The sequence below is a fragment of the Amia ocellicauda genome, chromosome 11 (genome assembly GCF_036373705.1).
Source record: "Amia ocellicauda isolate fAmiCal2 chromosome 11, fAmiCal2.hap1, whole genome shotgun sequence".
NCBI lineage: Eukaryota > Metazoa > Chordata > Actinopteri > Amiiformes > Amiidae > Amia > Amia ocellicauda.
The window spans coordinates 17,597,354-17,615,072 of NC_089860.1; the positions used below are offsets into that span (position 1 = coordinate 17,597,354).

At 44.0% G+C, this 17,719-nt stretch overlaps 1 pseudogene; it reads right to left on the bottom strand.

Moving 5' to 3' along the window:
* Positions 1–1,379: 1,379 nt before the first annotated feature.
* On the bottom strand, positions 1,380–2,875 carry LOC136762728 (uncharacterized; annotated as a pseudogene).
* Positions 2,876–17,719: the final 14,844 nt, after the last annotated feature.

Genomic DNA, 17,719 nt, shown 5'->3' on the forward strand with positions numbered 1-17,719 from the left:
TGCTCGTAGGCTTAATTTTAGCAGGTGACTTTCTGCTGAGGTTGATAGGATGATGTTGACTGATAAAAGATTTAAATAATAGCTATATAAACAGAACTTACCCGGTAGTGCAAGAGCATGACTGGTCCACAAGGTTGTGCTGGTCGCATTCTAGGATGAGTTCTTTGATTGAGATCTGTGTGCTTGTGCTTCAATTATTGTTATTGTGCTTCCTTGTTGATTTGAATATTCTGAACATATCCCTCCACTGCATATTGCAATCCCTTTTGCCTCAATCTGGAGGATATCACGGAGGTATTAATCCAAAAAAAATCACTTACACTGAGCGGTAGTATGCTACTTTTCCCCTACATGCTCAGCTGTTTACAGTAGTTACCGCTGACAAAGAAGCGCAGCTTGACTGGCGTAGCCACAGTAACTAAGGTGGGCAGGCTTTTGCGAAAGGTCAATATTTGTATCAAAGCTGCCCAATAGGGGCCCTGCTGGCAGGAGGAGTCCCGCTCCCGTGCCCATGAAGTTGCAGCCTACCATTTCTTCTTTAACTGCCATGAATCAGATGTGTGCTGCATTGCAGGAGAGTTGGATTATTGCCTGAGACTTTTCTTTTGATTAACTTATTGTGCAGTAGTAGTCTTGCTTTTTCAGGGTTATGATAATAACATATCGTTCCCTTTCAAATTGAAAGACAGCCATTACCTAATGGGAAGACTATACCAGAGCTGTCGCGAGTCCGGACACCTGACTAAGCCTAAACCCACAATGACAAGGATAGCAGAGCCTCACAGTGCCTGAGGGCTAGCAGTCTGAAGTACCTGGGTGCCCAAGGCTGGGCGTAGCCTGTCCGCCACGTTAAGGTGGTAGAACCTTGTGAAAGTCTGTGGACCGGACCAGGTCGCAGCATTGCACAGTTCTTGCAGTGTGGTACTGTGAAAAAGAGCCCACGACATGGCTTGTCCCCTTGTTGAGTGCACTGAGATGTGTTCAGGCAACATTAGCAGTCTCATAGGTGAGCTGGATCGTGTCCGCCACCCAGTGTGCCAGTCGCTGTTTTGAAATCCCCCGCCCTCTGGTGGTGGAACCGTAGCAGACAAACAGCTGGTCAGATTTATCGGTCCTTTATCGGTGGTCTCAAGCGTCTCACACCTTTCAGAAACTGGATCACCAGGAAATTGGCTCCTGGGGAGACATTGTCAATTTTATCGTGACATGCCGAGATGGCAGCCAGATAAACTTTCAGTGTGGATGCAGATTTCCCATCTTCAAGCAGCTGTTGCAGGAAGCACAGTATTGTCGATATGGGGCACGACACCGGATCCACATGTCTCTCTAGACACCAGTTCTGGTGGTCACTTGTAAGTATATTTGGCCCTCAAGGAGGGGGCACTGGCCGATTACAGGCAGCCCCAGAGACATCAGGCAGTGCCTTTCAGGGGCCAAACCCACAACTGCAGCTGTGCTGGGTTGGGTGCCACAACAGTCCCTCTGCCTGACGGAAGCTGCCATGGATCTGAGCTGATCATTTGTGCCAGCATTGTGATGTCTTGGCCACCGGGGGGCAATCAGGAGAACTCAAGCTCCTTCCTGGCGAATCCTCTCCATTGTCAGTGGCAGTGGGGGGAAGGCATAAAGCAGTTCCTGCGGCCATGGGTGAGCAAAGGCGTCTACTCCCAGCGGGCCGCCTCCCATCTCCAGGGAAAACCACAGAGGACAGTGGGTAGTTGCCTGCGTTGCAAAGAGGTCAACCTGAGCTCGTCCCAGCCTCCTCCAGATCTGCTCCACCACCTGAGGATTCAGTCTCCACTCCAAGCTGTCCGGACCTCCCCTGGAGAGAATGTCAGCCGCTGTATTGGACACGCCTGGCAAGTGTATCACCCGTATGGAGCAGAGATTGTCTTGCGCCCACAGGAGAAGTCTGCACGCCACACGATGTAGTCTGGGGGAGTGTAGGACCCCCTGGTGGTTGATGTAGGTCACCACTGATGTGTTGTCCGACCGAACCAGGACGTGTCTGTCTGCCAGACCATGGTCGAAAGTGGCGCAGCACCAGTTGCACCGCTTGCAGCTCCTGTACGTTGATGTGTGCAGCCGACCAGAGACCGCTCCACACTCCTTTGACTCCCATCCCATTCCAGACAGCACCCCAGCCTGTTCCAGAGGCTTCTGTGATGATGACTTCCCGTCTGTGTGGGCATCCGAGGGGGTAGCCGAGGTGCCTGCCAGCACGTCGCGGTCACTGTCAGTTGGTGGTGTCTCGCCGGATGTAGCTTGTGCGCGTTTACCTAGCATTGCAATGGGCGCATGCGCAGCAGGCCCAAGGGGAGAATATTCGAGGCGACCACCATCAGCCCCAACAGTTTTTGAAATTTGACCAGCCAGAGAGTCAATGCCCTTCTGAATGACGCCAGGCATTCCTCCAATGACACGATTCTGTCTCTGGACATGTAGGCAAGCATTTTTGAGAGTCCAGCTTCATTCCCAAGCAGCCCACCGTCTGTGCGGGAGCGAGGGAGCTTTTCTCTATGTGAACTGCAAGACCTAGTGCAGTCACATGACGTATGACCTCCGCTGTGTGTTCCTCCTTCTGAAGCCTGGAGTCTGTGCACACCAGCCAGTCATCCAGGTAGTTCAGGATCCTTATCCCCTTTTTCCTGAGGGGTACCAAGGCTGCGTCCGTGCACTTCAAGAATGTGTTGAGAGCCAGAGAAAGGCCGAACGGCAGCACATTGAACTCATATGCCTGGTCCTGGAAAGCAAAGCGTAGATATTTCCTGTGATCTGGGAGGATGGGGACGTGGAAGTAAGCGTCCCTGAGGTCTATTGACGTGAACCAGTCGCCCAGCCGGACAGACTGGAGGATACGCTGCACCATCAACATTTGGAAGGATGTTTTCTTCAGAAACATGTTGAGGCCCTCAGATCGAGAATGGACCTGAAGCCTCCGTCCTTCTTTGGCACCAGGAAGTACCCCGAGTAGAAGCCTGCTCGAGAGCCTTCGTCGGCCACTAGTCGTATCACTCGTTTCTCCCGCATCACAGCGATCTCTTGAGAAAGAGCTTGAGCCCTTTCGGGACATCCGACAGTGGGGGGGGGGGGGCAGAGTGGAATTGGAGAGTGTATCCGCGGGTCATTGTTGTTCGCACCCAGGAGTCCTGGGTGCAGGCTTGCCATTGGTCAAGGGTAGCTGGTGGGGGGGTGGGGTTCACTTTGGGGACAATCCTGCGGCTTCGCAGGGGGCTGTCGGGCATCTGTCTTGCCCTTAGGCTTCCAGCAGGGGAACCTGTTTTTCCCCCTCGTCTGCGGCTGACTTCTGCGGCGCTGTTCAGGCTGCCAGCCACTAGACTGTTGCGGCCTGGGTTGAGGCCACCCCTGCCTCAGCCACGGCCTGACGGGTTGCTGGGATCCCCATAAGCGGTGCTGTGGCTGACGTCTAGCCTGTTGGAGATCAGCTGAATGCTGTCTCCTTTGCCTTCACCGACCACTCAATAGAGAGTTCCACCGTCTCCCGAACACCTGACCCGGGGTGATGGGAACGTCGAGGAGGATGGACTTGTCCTTGTCCTGGAGCTTCGCCTGCATCAGCCACAGATGACATCTGGCTGCAACCATAGCTGCAAGGGATCTCCCCATGGCCTTCTTGGGGGCACTAGGGAATGTCCGCTGCCGCACGTCTCATCAGGGATTTAAATTCCAAACTCGGCCCTTGAAAATGTTCCGACACGGAACTCACCACCTCGGTCTACTCTGTAAAGGATGGAGGATCCGATATGCCCAAGCGGGACACCACGTGGGACAGCTCTTCTTCCGGTGGGGGTGGCAGCTGAGGTAGACGGGGAACATTCTCTTCCGCTGGAAGTCGTGCCGCCATAGAGTGCAGCATCTGTTGCTGGGAGTCCAGCCTGTGCGACAGTTCGCTCACTGTTTTAATCAGAGACGCAATCCCATCCGCTTCCCATCTCCTGCGCCTTGGAGGAGTTCGCAGAGCAGAGCGTCTGGCAGATCTGGAGCGAGAGTGCCTCGGTCTCGGGGATCTTCGTCTGGGGGATCGCGCTCTCCTCCCGGGGGAGCGCCTGCAAGGAGGCAGAGAGGGGGAGACAGACTGTGCCCTCGCCGGTGAAGCTCTGGAGGAAGACGAGCGCCGCCTCCTTGGAGAGACACTCGCTGGGGGTCTGTGCCAAGCCGAGCCCACAGAAGAGTGGCGGGCAGAGCTTCCCCTGCGGCGGCTGGCCGATGGGGAGTTCCTGGCCCTCTTACAGTGCATGGCTTCCCTAAATGCCACGCAGTGCACGCAGCCCCCTTCTGCCGTCAGTGCACTCTGGGCATGTCGTGTCCATCGTCTGAGGTTAACTTACCCTGGCACCCGGAACAACGGTGGAAAGCCCCCTTTGGCTTCATCCCAGTTAACAGATCCGTGTCTTTCTCTCCTTCGTTCAGACTCTCTTAGTAGTGTAGCGTTATGTTGGGTGTATTTTGATAAGAGCATTTTAGCTCTGAGCTGAAACACTGATCTAAAGAAGACCTCTCCCCCCCAAAGTTATCAGATTCCCTTAACTCATCAGCTTGGAACTGGTTTACATCAAAATGACAGTTTTGGGGAGGATGGCACCAAGAATAGTCCAAATAGTTTGGAATCCTGCTATGAGATGTCTGGAGAAAGGGGCCTGTAGGTAATAAAAAAACTCTTTGAAGTGGACGAGAGCCAATGTGTTGCATTAAACTGTTTTGTTGATAATTTTAGAAATAAAATCTGTCAACTCCGAGAAATATCTTCTCATTCCTGTTTAACTGTTTAGTCTGAAATTGACACAAGTTAATAGACACCAGATTATTGGTGGCCCTGCCTATCCTTAATCATTGAATAATAATTAGTTAAGGGAAATTGTGGTAACAAGTAATGATAGGATCTTTCTCGGCACCTAAACGTAAATGAGACTGATATATATATATAACGAGAAGTTACCTGACATAAATACTAACCTGCGTAGTTATTTAATGTCTGACTAATAATACTAACGAGAGACTCACCTTCGTCTTACTAACCGGTATTGTAGTCAATGTGTTTATAACCTTTTTTGTTTAACGATTTGTGTGTTATCATATGCGATCCCATGGTCTTTGATTTGGTCACGGAAGTGATTTGTCTTTGATTTGTTGATCTAGAGTTGAATTTTAATTAGTTTTTCCCTTTTGTATAATTAGTGTAGTGCTACATTTAGTCTTTGTTTTTGAATAAATTTGACAATTTATATCTTTGGAATTGGTGTCTGTGTCCAATTATTACAGAAATTGAGTTCTACAAGATTCCAGGATTCGTGATAAGGTAATACTATAAATTCACTTCTTAAATTGAAATTTATAAGTGTACCTTACGCTACAGTAGGTTGACAGCTCTTCTGGCAGATGAACTTCATCAAACTCCTCAGCTCTGATACTGCCCCCCTCGATGTTTAAATCGAGGTTGTCGACGTCAAGATCCGAGAGGTCAACATGGAAGTCCAGAGGTCGAGAGCAGGTTGTGTTGTCAAGAGGTCGATGGGACACAGAGATTGACGAGGACTGTCGAGGTTGACACGGGATGGACACAGGCAGGAATTCCATGGTCGATATTGACAGAAAGGTCAAGGGATCAACAAGGGAGTTGAGGGATCGACAGTTCGTTTAAAATCCAGCGACAGAGGTCGAGAGAATCTGAAGGATAGAGCAGGGCGGTCGCCGACCAGCCACAGGGAGGCTTCTCCAGTAGAGTTGTCTCGGTCTCTGTCCTCTTCTACACCACTCAAATCTGTAAGAAAGAAAAATGGTACAAGAAGGTAAAATCCGTGCGATAGATCTCCGTGGAGGGACCGAGGCCAGCTCTGATCAAAACTCCTACTGCACACTTACCTCTCAAGAGAAGCAATTCATAATAATAATAATAATAATAATAATAATAATAATAATAATAAGGAAGAGGAAGCAAGAATTCAAACCGCACTCCGAAGAGCAGGTGAGCACACTTCTCAAACTTTAAGGCAATCGCAAGCGAAAAGCAGTAAACCACATTCACTGACAGGTGAAAGAAGAAATGGCAGGGAGCTGCAGTCAGGAGGAGACTTTTTACAGTCGCCGGGGCACAGTGGCGTATAACTTAAGAACATAATAACATAACAACTAAGAAAGTTTACAAACGAGAGGAGGCCATTCAACTGCTGCGACCTGGTCTGGTCATTACACTATCACAAGGATCTACCACCTGAATATTGCAGAGCGGGTGTGCCCTACACTGGCCACTCAATTACAGCAGGTGGCTTGCCCTCAGGTGCCATGAGGCTCTGCTGTGTTTGCCATGGATGGGATTGGGGCTTAAAATCAGGTGTCAGGATTCACTTTGGTTTAGCCTTCCCGTTCGGTAATGGCCATCTTTCCACTTGAAAGGGAATGTTAGGTTATCTGTCTCTCACTGTGATTGTGATATTGAACTCCAGGATAGTTTCTCAGTCCGGTAATTCTCTAGGGACTGCTGGAGTTAAAATTACTTAAACTTTGAAATTTGGCAATCACCCTTTCTGTTCTCACCCAGAATCCGAGTCTGTAACACTGCAAAGAGTCATCACCGTACCTACCAGTGTGTTCTCTAAGACTGGAGTCCTGAAAGACATAACAATAATTTCAGGTGCATTATCATTTATGTCACTTACTTGAAATAGGGCCTTACAGTGGCCTACCACTGTGACTAAACCCTTGTCTTTTGCTCCCACATACAGTTAACCTCTTCAAAGTTAATTTTCCCCTTTAACCCTGATTTCCCCGGTTTTGTAATTCAGGTTGAATTTTGCTGAATTCAGCTGACATATGCCTGCTGAAGGAATATGAAATTTCTGCATTAGAGTCTGCATCTAGATCTGTCACGATGAGTTTAATCACAAGGCTGAAAATTGGAACATATTCTGTTATATTCATGGTGTATATTTCCTTATCAAATCAAGGGGCCTTGTCATTGGCATCCAGAACTCAAACAGTGGATTTCAGGGACTCCACTTTCAATATCAGTCAGTTATAAATTGTAATATAGTAACAGATTGCTTCTCCCTGTCCAAAGCTTTTCTCAGAACCAGATTAGCAAATTTGTACCCATCGATTAATGACTTCACCTCAATATCAAAATATTCATTTTTGCTCAGGTTGTATGACCACATCGTGTTCTTCCCAACATCTGGGTCAAATGTTTCATCTAAAGAAAACCTCTCTCCTGGCAGAACAGACTCCGATATCTCTAGCTCAATAGTGTTCTTGGGAAATGTTGACGTATTGTCATTAATATCAGAATTCTCTAATTCAACACTATAGATTTTAACTGTCCAGCTTTTCATTTATGTACAGATTGCCTTGTGTACCTTAATATATTGCTTACCGGGAGCCAATGCCATCCGGAGATCTCCTTTCAGAAGACTTTCAGGATCAATCCCCACATCTTGAGCAAAATTTGCAACAATAAGCCCTTCCTCCATTTCCTCTGGAAATGAATAACGAATGTTGGTTAGAGCTGCATCTCCAGCCAAAACTAACAATATGGAAACCGTTAGGAACTTTTTCATTTCGTGTATTCCCAAAAAACAAAAGATCTCTTGGCTAAACTGCATTAAAATGTATTCCCTAGGTCAGAAAGGCCTTTGTTCCCAGCATGTCAACTGCTGGTATTTTGCTTTGCTGATGAATTATTATTCTCTTCATATTTAGTGAACATCAACATCAAGACTTCAACTCTTATACAACTACATATTACCCCAATGTATTTCGATTTTTTAAATGTCATAGCATGTCTTACAAATTAAATAACTTTATCTGAGTTGAAATGTAGAGATCACTACAGCAATTTGTTGCCCCCAAGGTGTCATCTGTGAATAATGTTAGACAACAGTTTAGCAGCTTCTATTTTCATTGAATGTGTTTTCTATCTTGCTTGTCTGTTGTACAATAGGTTAAATAATTAATTGTGACAACTGCCTTTGTCTGTTCTTTTTTAATAAAATATTTGTACACACTTCTGTGCTCATGTGTTTGTTCTAAATAAATACATCTATTACTATACTCGTCATTCTGAAGATGTCTTTATCCCATATTGTTTTAATTATATTTTTTAACTCTTTATGAACATATAAATATATAAAATAGAAGTGTAACAGCATCACCATAAGGAAAATACAAAAATATAAGTGACATATTAAGTAAATATTTTGTAATTTTAATGTGCACTTACAGTAGCGAACTACAGTATTCTGCATTATAGGCCTCTATTATTACTGAATAACTACAACAATGGAAAAAAAATGTATTTATACCTCCATTGATCCAATAGTCCTATTCAGTTTTTCTTTGGAGGATCCAATGATGTCAGCTTCAACAACATGGCTGGAGATTTTGTGCTACAGACCCATGACACATAGGATTCAATCCAACATGCAGTTACACATTTGTCCACAGTTCTTCATTTCAATTAATGTACTGAATATTACAGAATGTTCGTTTAAAAATGTATATTAAATACAATATTTTTCCCAAAATGGTGCTTCAGTAAAACCCTACCAATTACTAGGACTAACAATGAGTCCACAACTCTGGTTGATGCTAACATTGATCACAGGACCACAGCACAACCTTTCTGTCTAAAAGTCAGGACATAATATTGGTATACTGCTTTCTACAATTCTTATATACACACACACACACACACACACACACACACACACACACATATATATATATATACACTCACCTAAAGGATTATTAGGAACACCATACTAATACTGTGATTGACCCCCTTTCGCCTTCAGAACTGCCTTAATTCTATGTGGCATTGATTCAACAAGGTGCTGAAAGCATTCTTTAGAAATGTTGGCCCATATTGATAGGATAGCATCTTGCAGTTGATGGAGATTTGTGGGATGCACATCCAGGGCACGAAGCTCCCGTTCCACCACATCCCAAAGATGCTCTATTGGCTTGAGATCTGGTGACTGTGGGGGCCAGTTTAGTACAGTGAACTCATTGTCATGTTCAAGAAACCAATTTGAAATGATTCGACCTTTGTGACATGGTGCATTATCCTGCTGGAAGTAGCCATCAGAGGATGGGTACATGGTGGTCATAAAGGGATGGACATGGTCAGAAACAATGCTCAGGTAGGCCGTGGCATTTAAACGATACCCAATTGGCACTAAGGGGCCTAAAGTGTGCCAAGAAAACATCCCCCACACCATTACACCACCACCACCAGCCTGCACAGTGGTAACAAGGCATGATGGATCCATGTTCTCATTCTGTTTACGCCAAATTCTGACTCTACCATCTGAATGTCTCAACAGAAATCGAGACTCATCAGACCAGGCAACATTTTTCCAGTCTTCAACTGTCCAATTTTGGTGAGCTTGTGCAAATTGTAGCCTCTTTTTCCTATTTGTAGTGGAGATGAGTGGTACCCGGTGGGGTCTTCTGCTGTTGTAGCCCATCCGCCTCAAGGTTGTACGTGTTGTGGCTTCACAAATGCTTTGCTGCATACCTCAGTTGTAACGAGTGGTTATTTCAGACAAAGTTGCTCTTCTATCAGCTTGAATCAGTCGGCCCATTCTCCTCTGACCTCTAGCATCAACAAGGCATTTTCACCCACAGGACTGCCGCATACTGGATGTTTTTCCGTTTTCACACCATTCTTTGTAAACCCTAGAAATGGTTGTGCATGAAAAACCCAGTAACTGAGCAGATTGTGAAATACTCAGACCGGCCCGTCTGGCACCAACAACCATGCCACGCTCACAATTGCTTAAATCACCTTTCTTTCCCATTCAGACATTCAGTTTGGAGTTCAGGAGATTGTTTTGACCAGGACCACACCCCTAAATGCATTGAAGCAACTGCCATGTGATTGGTTGGTTAGATAATTGCATTAATGAGAAACTGAACAGGTGTTCCTAATAATCCTTTAGGTGAGTGTATATATATACAGTAGCTCTCAAAAGTATTGACTCCCCTTGGACTTTTCCAAATTTCATTGTGTTACAACATGAAATCAGAATGGATTTGATCCACACAGAAAATGTCCATGATGTCAAAGTGAAAAATATAATCTGCAAATTGTTCTAAATTAATTACAAATACATAACAGAAAATACCTGAATGCATAAGTAATCACCCCTTCAGTCAATATTTGTTAGAGGCATCTTTAGCAGCAATTACAGCCATGAGTCTATGTGGATCAGTCTCTACCAGCTTTGCACATCTGGACACACCTTTGGTGAATGGCAATTTTCAACTCTTTCCACATATTCTGGCTTTGACTGGGCCACTCCAGGACATTGTCCTTTTGGTGTTTAAGCCACTCTAGTGTGGTTTTGGCTGTATGTTTGGGGTCATTGTCCTGCTGGAAGATGAATCTTCTCCCAAGTCCCAGGTCTCTTGCAGACCTCAACAGGTTTTCTTCCAGGATTTCAATGTACTTTTCTGCATCAATTTTGCCCTCTGTCTTTACAAGGTTTCCAGGCCCTGATGCAGAGAAGCATCCCCATAGCATGATGCTGTCACCACCGTTCTCTACTGCAGGGATAATGTTCTCAGCATGATATGCGGTGCTCTATTTTAGTCTCATCAGACCATAGAATCTTCCTCCACTTGGTCTCAGTCTCCCACATGCCTTCTGGCAAACTCCAGCTGAGATTTTATGTGAATTAAGAGTTATCCCATAAAGTTAACTTTTGTGAAGCACCCAGGCTATTGTTGCAGTCTGCACAGTGTCTCCCAGCTCAGCCGTGGAAGACTGTAACTCCTTTAGAGTTGCCATAGGCCTCTTGGTCCCGGATACTCAGTTTTTGAGGACGGCCTGATCTAGATTCACTGTTGTGCCACATTCTCTCCATTTCTTAATAATGGACTTCACTGTGCTTTTGAAGAAACTTATTCCAGATTTGATTTGTATCTTCCTTCGTCTTCATGATGTAGTTTTTTTTAGAAATTGTACTAGCCCACTGTGGGACCTCAAAGAGACAGGTGTATTGAACCTGAAAACATGTGACAATTCAACTAATTATGTGACTTCTAAAGACAATTGGTTTCACCACAGATCAATCAGGTGTGTCATAGCAAAGGGGGTGATTACTTATGCATTCAAGTATTTTCAGTTTTGTATTTGTAATTTAGAACAATTTGCAGATTATATTTTTCACTTTGACATTATGGACATTTTCTGTGTTGATCAGTGGCAAAGACTCCTGATTAAATCCATTCTGATTCAATGTTGTAACTCAATGAAATGTGGAAAAGTCCAAGGCGGCTGAATACTTTTGAGAGCCACTGTATACACATTACATTCACTGCTGAAATGAACCCTAAACCTGTGCCAAATCTTTTCCTTAATTTAAATGTAGGACTAGGCTTGGTTTAGGGGGAGCAAATATAACAGATCTGGTTAACAGTAATGAATATAGGTGAAAGCAGGGCGGGTGTAATTGTTGAATTTAATTGGGTTTTCAATATATAAGCTAAATATATAATTATGTTTAGGATTCCAGCATTTTTTTTCTCTAATTATGTAAATTAACATTATACAATATTCTTTGGAAAAATGGAAATTCAGTTTAACCTGCTGTGTAATTGTTGGAGATATCAAGCTTCAAAACAATGGGAATGGAACCTCAATTATCTGAAAAAGAGAACACTACCAAAAAGGGGGAGAGGGTAAGCCAGTTTCCATGGTACCTCATACTAAACATTTTACTATCAAACTGCCTATAGGGCAGTCCACACATCATACAAACAGCCCTTCCCGTTTCCTTTTTGTATATAAATCCCTGCGCTGACTACTACTTCCTCTTTATTCAACAGCATGCTCTACTGTGTTCCCAATTAGAAGTGTAAACAAACTATATACCAGTGAGGTGACAGGGCAGCCACACCCACATACCCACAAAACTACTGTGTACATACACTCACCTAAAGGATTATTAGGAACACCATACTAATACTGTGTTTGAGCCCCTTTCGCCTTCAGAACTGCCTTAATTCTACGTGGCATTGATTCAACAAGGTGCTGAAAGCATTCTTTAGAAATGTTGGCCCATATTGATAGGATAGCATCTTGCAGTTGATGGAGATTTGTGGGATGCACATCCAGGGCACGAAGCTCCCGTTCCACCACATCCCAAAGATGCTCTATTGGGTTGAGATCTGGTGACTGTGGGGGCCAGTTTAGTACAGTGAACTCATTGTCATGTTCAAGAAACCAATTTGAAATGATTCGACCTTTGTGACATGGTGCATTATCCTGCTGGAAGTAGCCATCAGAGGATGGGTACATGGTGGTCATAAAGGGATGGACATGGTCAGAAATAATGCTCAGGTAGGCCATGGCATTTAAACGATGCCCAATTGGCACTAAGGGGCCTAAAGTGTGCCAAGAAAACATCCCCCACACCATTACACCACCACCAGCAGCCTGCACAGTGGTAACAAGGCATGATGGATCCATGTTCTCATTCTGTTTACGCCAAATTCTGACTCTACCATCTGAATGTCTCAACAGAAATTGAGACTCATCAGACCAGGCAACATTTTTCCAGTCTTCAACTGTCCAATTTTGGTGAGCTTGTGCAAATTGTAGGCTCTTTTTCCTATTTGTAGTGGAGATGAGTGGTACCCGGTGGGGTCTTCTGCTGTTGTAGCCCATCCGCCTCAAGGTTGTACGTGTTGTGGCTTCACAAATGCTTTGCTGCATACCTCGTTTGTAACGAGTGGTTATTTCAGTCAAAGTTGCTCTTCTATCAGCTTGAATCAGTCGGCCCATTCTCCTCTGACCTCTAGCATCAACAAGGCATTTTCGCCCACAGGACTGCCGCATACTGGATGTTTTTCCCTTTTCACACCATTCTTTGTAAACCCTAGAAATGTTTGTGCGTGAAAATCCCAGTAACTGAGCAGATTGTGAAATACTCAGACCGGCCCGTCTGGCACCAACAACCATGCCACGCTCACAATTGCTTAAATCACCTTTCTTTCCCATTCAGACATTCAGTTTGGAGTTCAGGAGATTGCCTTGACCAGGACCACACCCCTAAATGCACTGAAGCAACTGCCATGTGATTGGTTGGTTAGATAATTGCATTAATGAGAAATTGAACAGGTGTTCCTAATAATCCTTTAGGTGAGTGTATACAGCATGCTAGACAGGGCACAGCACCTGAGTATCCTCTGCTGAACACAAACAAACTATATACAGAGCAGCATAGGCAAGTCAACAGCGCCTGCACAGCCACATGAACAAGCCCTGGAGCCAATTCAGCTCTGCAGTATTTCCAGAACCAGGAGCAGCGCCTTTGGGTGCTCGACTTGAAAAACATAGTTCTAACATAGTTCCCTGAGCTGGAGCAGGCCTGGGTTCGAGTGCCACAGTGTGCCCTGAGCCTGGGACAGCAGGTCTGCTTGGAGAGAGACCTCCCATGTTCTCCACTCAGGAAGGAGACCAGATCCACAAACCAGTCTGCAAGGCCACCTGGGGGCGATTAGCAGAACCTTAATTCGTCCTCACCTGATCTTCTCCAAGGACCACTGGGAGAAGGGGTAACAGTGGAAACACGAAGAGCCAGCGCGTCGATCCCCAACATTCCAAAGCAGTCTTGGATGGAGAACCAAAATGGGCAATGGGTGGACTGTCTTGTGGCAAAGAGGTCCACTTCTGCCCTGCCAAAGCAGCTCCAAATCTGCTGGACCACCAGTGGGTGGAGGCACCATTCTGAGGCTGGGGAAACCCCTCACTAGAGGAGATACGCCACCATGTTGGACTGGCCGGGGAGAAGGACTGCTTTCATGGCGCAGATCTGGGGCTGTGCCCACAGTAGCAGGCAGCACACCAGGTGGTACAGCCTGGGCAACCGAGGACCCTTTGCCTGTTGATGTAGGCAACCACCGCTGTTTGTGCTACACCACTCACCTGGAGAGAGCGGCCATGAATGCGATCATGCCACAACAGAGCTAGGCTAAAGCACCCTGGGAGAGCACATATACCTCCTACAGTCACAGCCACGGACTGTAGTGTGGAAGCAAGCTAACGGAGAAGCCTCTCACACAAGCGGGATCGGTGGGGCAGACCGGGGGCCCAGCCAGGTTGCCCATTTACTGCCGCTGTTCTGCCTACTGCTATGAAGAAAAATCCTGTGGGGAAAATCTGCAAAGCAAAAATACATTTTTATGTTAATATATATAATTGAATAGATATAAATAGTGTGTGTATATAATAATAGCTCACGCTCTTGTGAATAAGCCAAGTGGTGAAGCCGGAGCCCCAGAACACATTGTCGGTACAATATAATAATAATGCTGCATGCAGTAATATTATATTAATATACAAACAAGACAGATCTTAAAATTACGTTTTTTACAGCAAGAAATGTAATAATAAGAAATGGCTTTGTCTCACGTTCTGAAGAGCCCCAGGACAAAACAGCAAAGGCAGTAGTCCACACAAGGACTGTTTGCATGATGTGCAGATTGGCCTATTGGCAGCTTTGAAATCAAAATGTTTCGTATGAGGTACCATGGAAAATGGCTTATTCCCCCTCAGGCAGTGTTCTCGAATTGACCGATAACTATGTTCAGAGACTAATGTTAACCAAGACTCAAAAAGTCATTCTGTCAAATGTTGTTTAAAATTATCAAATTTGGAACAGAAAAGCCAGTCTGAAAATGAAAAGGCCAATGGAAACATGTATTATATTTCAAATACAATATATTTAATTTTAGCTGGCAACCCTGTATTCATGCTAGTTTCTACAAATGAATGTTCCATTTACAGCTGTACCATTTAACTGTGTAACATGAAAGTCAACAAATGTCTGCTTTGATCTTGTTAATACATTCAGATCTATTCCACATTCTATAAGAATAGATTATGTTTAATCTGTTCCTCACATGCCAATACCTGCAACTGGTACATTCTGTAGCAGATAAGTTTAAACAATTGTTGTACACCGTTCATTTAATCATATCAGTCACACATGAAACCGATAGTTTTAGTCTTTGTGGATTAATCTATTCTCATATAACATACATTTCCTTTGGATTTGTTTGTTTGTTTGCTCATTTATTGCATTTGTAACTAAAGTACAGGGAGCATACCACTGGAAGGCCACGTTGCATCATCTATACACATCACCATTGAGAATGCTGCAGTCCTATACCCTTCATTCTTCAGTGTGTCGGAGTTGTCCTGTAAAAGTGGGTGGTCATAATAAACATTTCACTGGAAGATATACTGAAGCTAAAACTGACCTCCTTGCTTCTAACGACAAGTAGTTATCAAGCCTGTCCTCATACCTGGCCCAGCCCAAGCTGGATATCATAGCAGGAATTCTGAGGTAAGAGGTTTTAAAGCATTGAATCCTACCTGCAATTTCCCTTTGATTTTGCTTCCACTAATTGAAATTCAAATCCAAACAATATTCCAAGGGAGTGAGATAAACCCCCTATTTTAAATAACATCATTGCACTGTATTCTGACAGGGGGGAATGCTTTTGAAACTGTACATTTAAAACACATGCTTTCCATTAAACAATAGTGGATGCCCATCACCTAAAAGATAGGGCGATACATCTAAGGGATACTACCAACTAACCTCCTTAAAATCTGCTAGAATGGGAATTGTGTCAGCTAATATTATATTTCAGATAGATGATTGAAACTCCATGGGTTGCCTTTGTCGTGAGCTTGTTGCCTGGTTCGTTGGACATCATGGAATGCAATAACTTATTTTTAAATAAATATTGATTGCGTGTGATTAGTAGAGGACAAAGAAAAGGAAACATTGGTTGTGTGTTTGTGCCCACCCATGACCTCATTTTGATCCTTCATAAGCCCCTGCCTCATGCTCACTTATTTATGAGAAATTTCAGCTGTGATAGTATTTGTGTGTATTGTGTGTTGCTGTCAGTACAGAAAGGGTAAAACGCAGATTGCAGGTAGCAGAGTACTGTTTGACTGGATTTAACCAGGAGATACCAGTTGTGCAATGCAATCTTTAATAAACACACATGGTGAAGACTAATTTCATGCAGAGGTGCTTGATCCCAGAACTGGAGGGACACATTCCAGCAGGTTTCCAGGTTGTTGTTTTTTTAATCTTGAATACTCTCAGAGCCCACAGTAGTTATATTAGGAAGTAATGCACTCAGATAAAAAAATACAAGAGTAGCCCTCTGAGGCCAGACTTAAGACTCTCCCATGCTGGTCTCAGGCGGCTACTCTTGTATTTTTTCATCCGAGTGCATTACTTCCTAATAATCAAATTGTATAATGTATATGTAATGGAATCACTTTAATTTTAGTGCCATAGGAGGTGCTGTGTCACAGGATAACATTTTAAACCAACTGGCACTATAGCCCTAGTCAGCACATTGAGGATGGAGTTTTAATATACTGACAAAGAGGAAAGAGTGCCCCCTAGCCATGCACCAGTACCTCCTGCAATACAAACCTCATCTTCAGTAGACACTTCCCATCCTAGTATAGATCAGGCCCCGTCTCCTTTCAGAGATCTGAAGTTTTTGGCTTGAAGCTCATTTGAATAGCCTTATTATTAGTGTATGATCATTTTGAAATGGGGGAATTTATGCATAAATTCAGTAACATTAACCGTCATGGAACAATTTTTATATCCACCGAAAAAGGGCAAGTGTAATGCTTTTTGAACTTTAAAAGCATCTAAACCGATTGACTTACAAAATAGGACAAACTACGAAAGTGAAATATTACTGCCTGTGAACACACAAAGCTGCAATAATTCTGTGGTATTAATTTAAGGGAGCGCAGTGGTCTATTATCTTAAAATGCTTTGTGACTGATTAACTTCCCGAGGTTGAAACCACAACTAGTTTAGCCGGTTTTCCTTATCAAGCTATTCAACCTTGGAATCAGCAACCTAAAGCAATTAGAGCTTCCGGCAGCTTTGTTTTATTTAGAAACGAGCTGAACCCAGTGGTGTGTAAATATTTTAATTGGGGTTTGTATGTTTATATGCATTTGCTCATCTGCCGCAGTTGTTTTATGGACGTGGCCTCTTCTGGAAGACTTTCCTCTCTCTTTGTTAATGTCAGGATAAACCACATATTCTGGGTCTATAGAATTATTTTTTGCTCCCTCTACTTATCACCATCAGCATGAACATTTTCTGATCCAACGACTGAAAATGTGAACAGGTGACAGTTGTTTGACAAGTCAGCGGGCAATTAATCAGTCTATATTCATGCATCATATTTTAAAGTAATTATAGTCTCAGTTTTTCAATGGTAGCACAGATTTTTGATTGAGTGGTTGTCAGTTGTCACACCACTACCACCAAAGAATCACGATGAAATCACAAAAGAGAGACCTGTAAATCAAAAGTACCAAGGAACACAACCTGTAAACAAATTGAGAAAATAGAATTGACTGGCGCATCAGAACGAGGGCTGTAGTATATATAGGGTTATTAACCTATTTGCTTTTTCCAGAACAATCGAAAATGGAGTAATTTCGCATTGTGTTATGCGTCAATGAATACCACAGAAAGAAAATTACAGTTTAAAATAAAACAAAAGTCCTAGAATTTACGTTTAAAAGTAAATCGCCAAAATGTCCCGATGGCCTCTCTGCCTATGACTATTAAAGGCCAAAGTGCTGGAAAATAAAAACTTCATAATTCCACTGACTTCATTTGAGACATGCCAT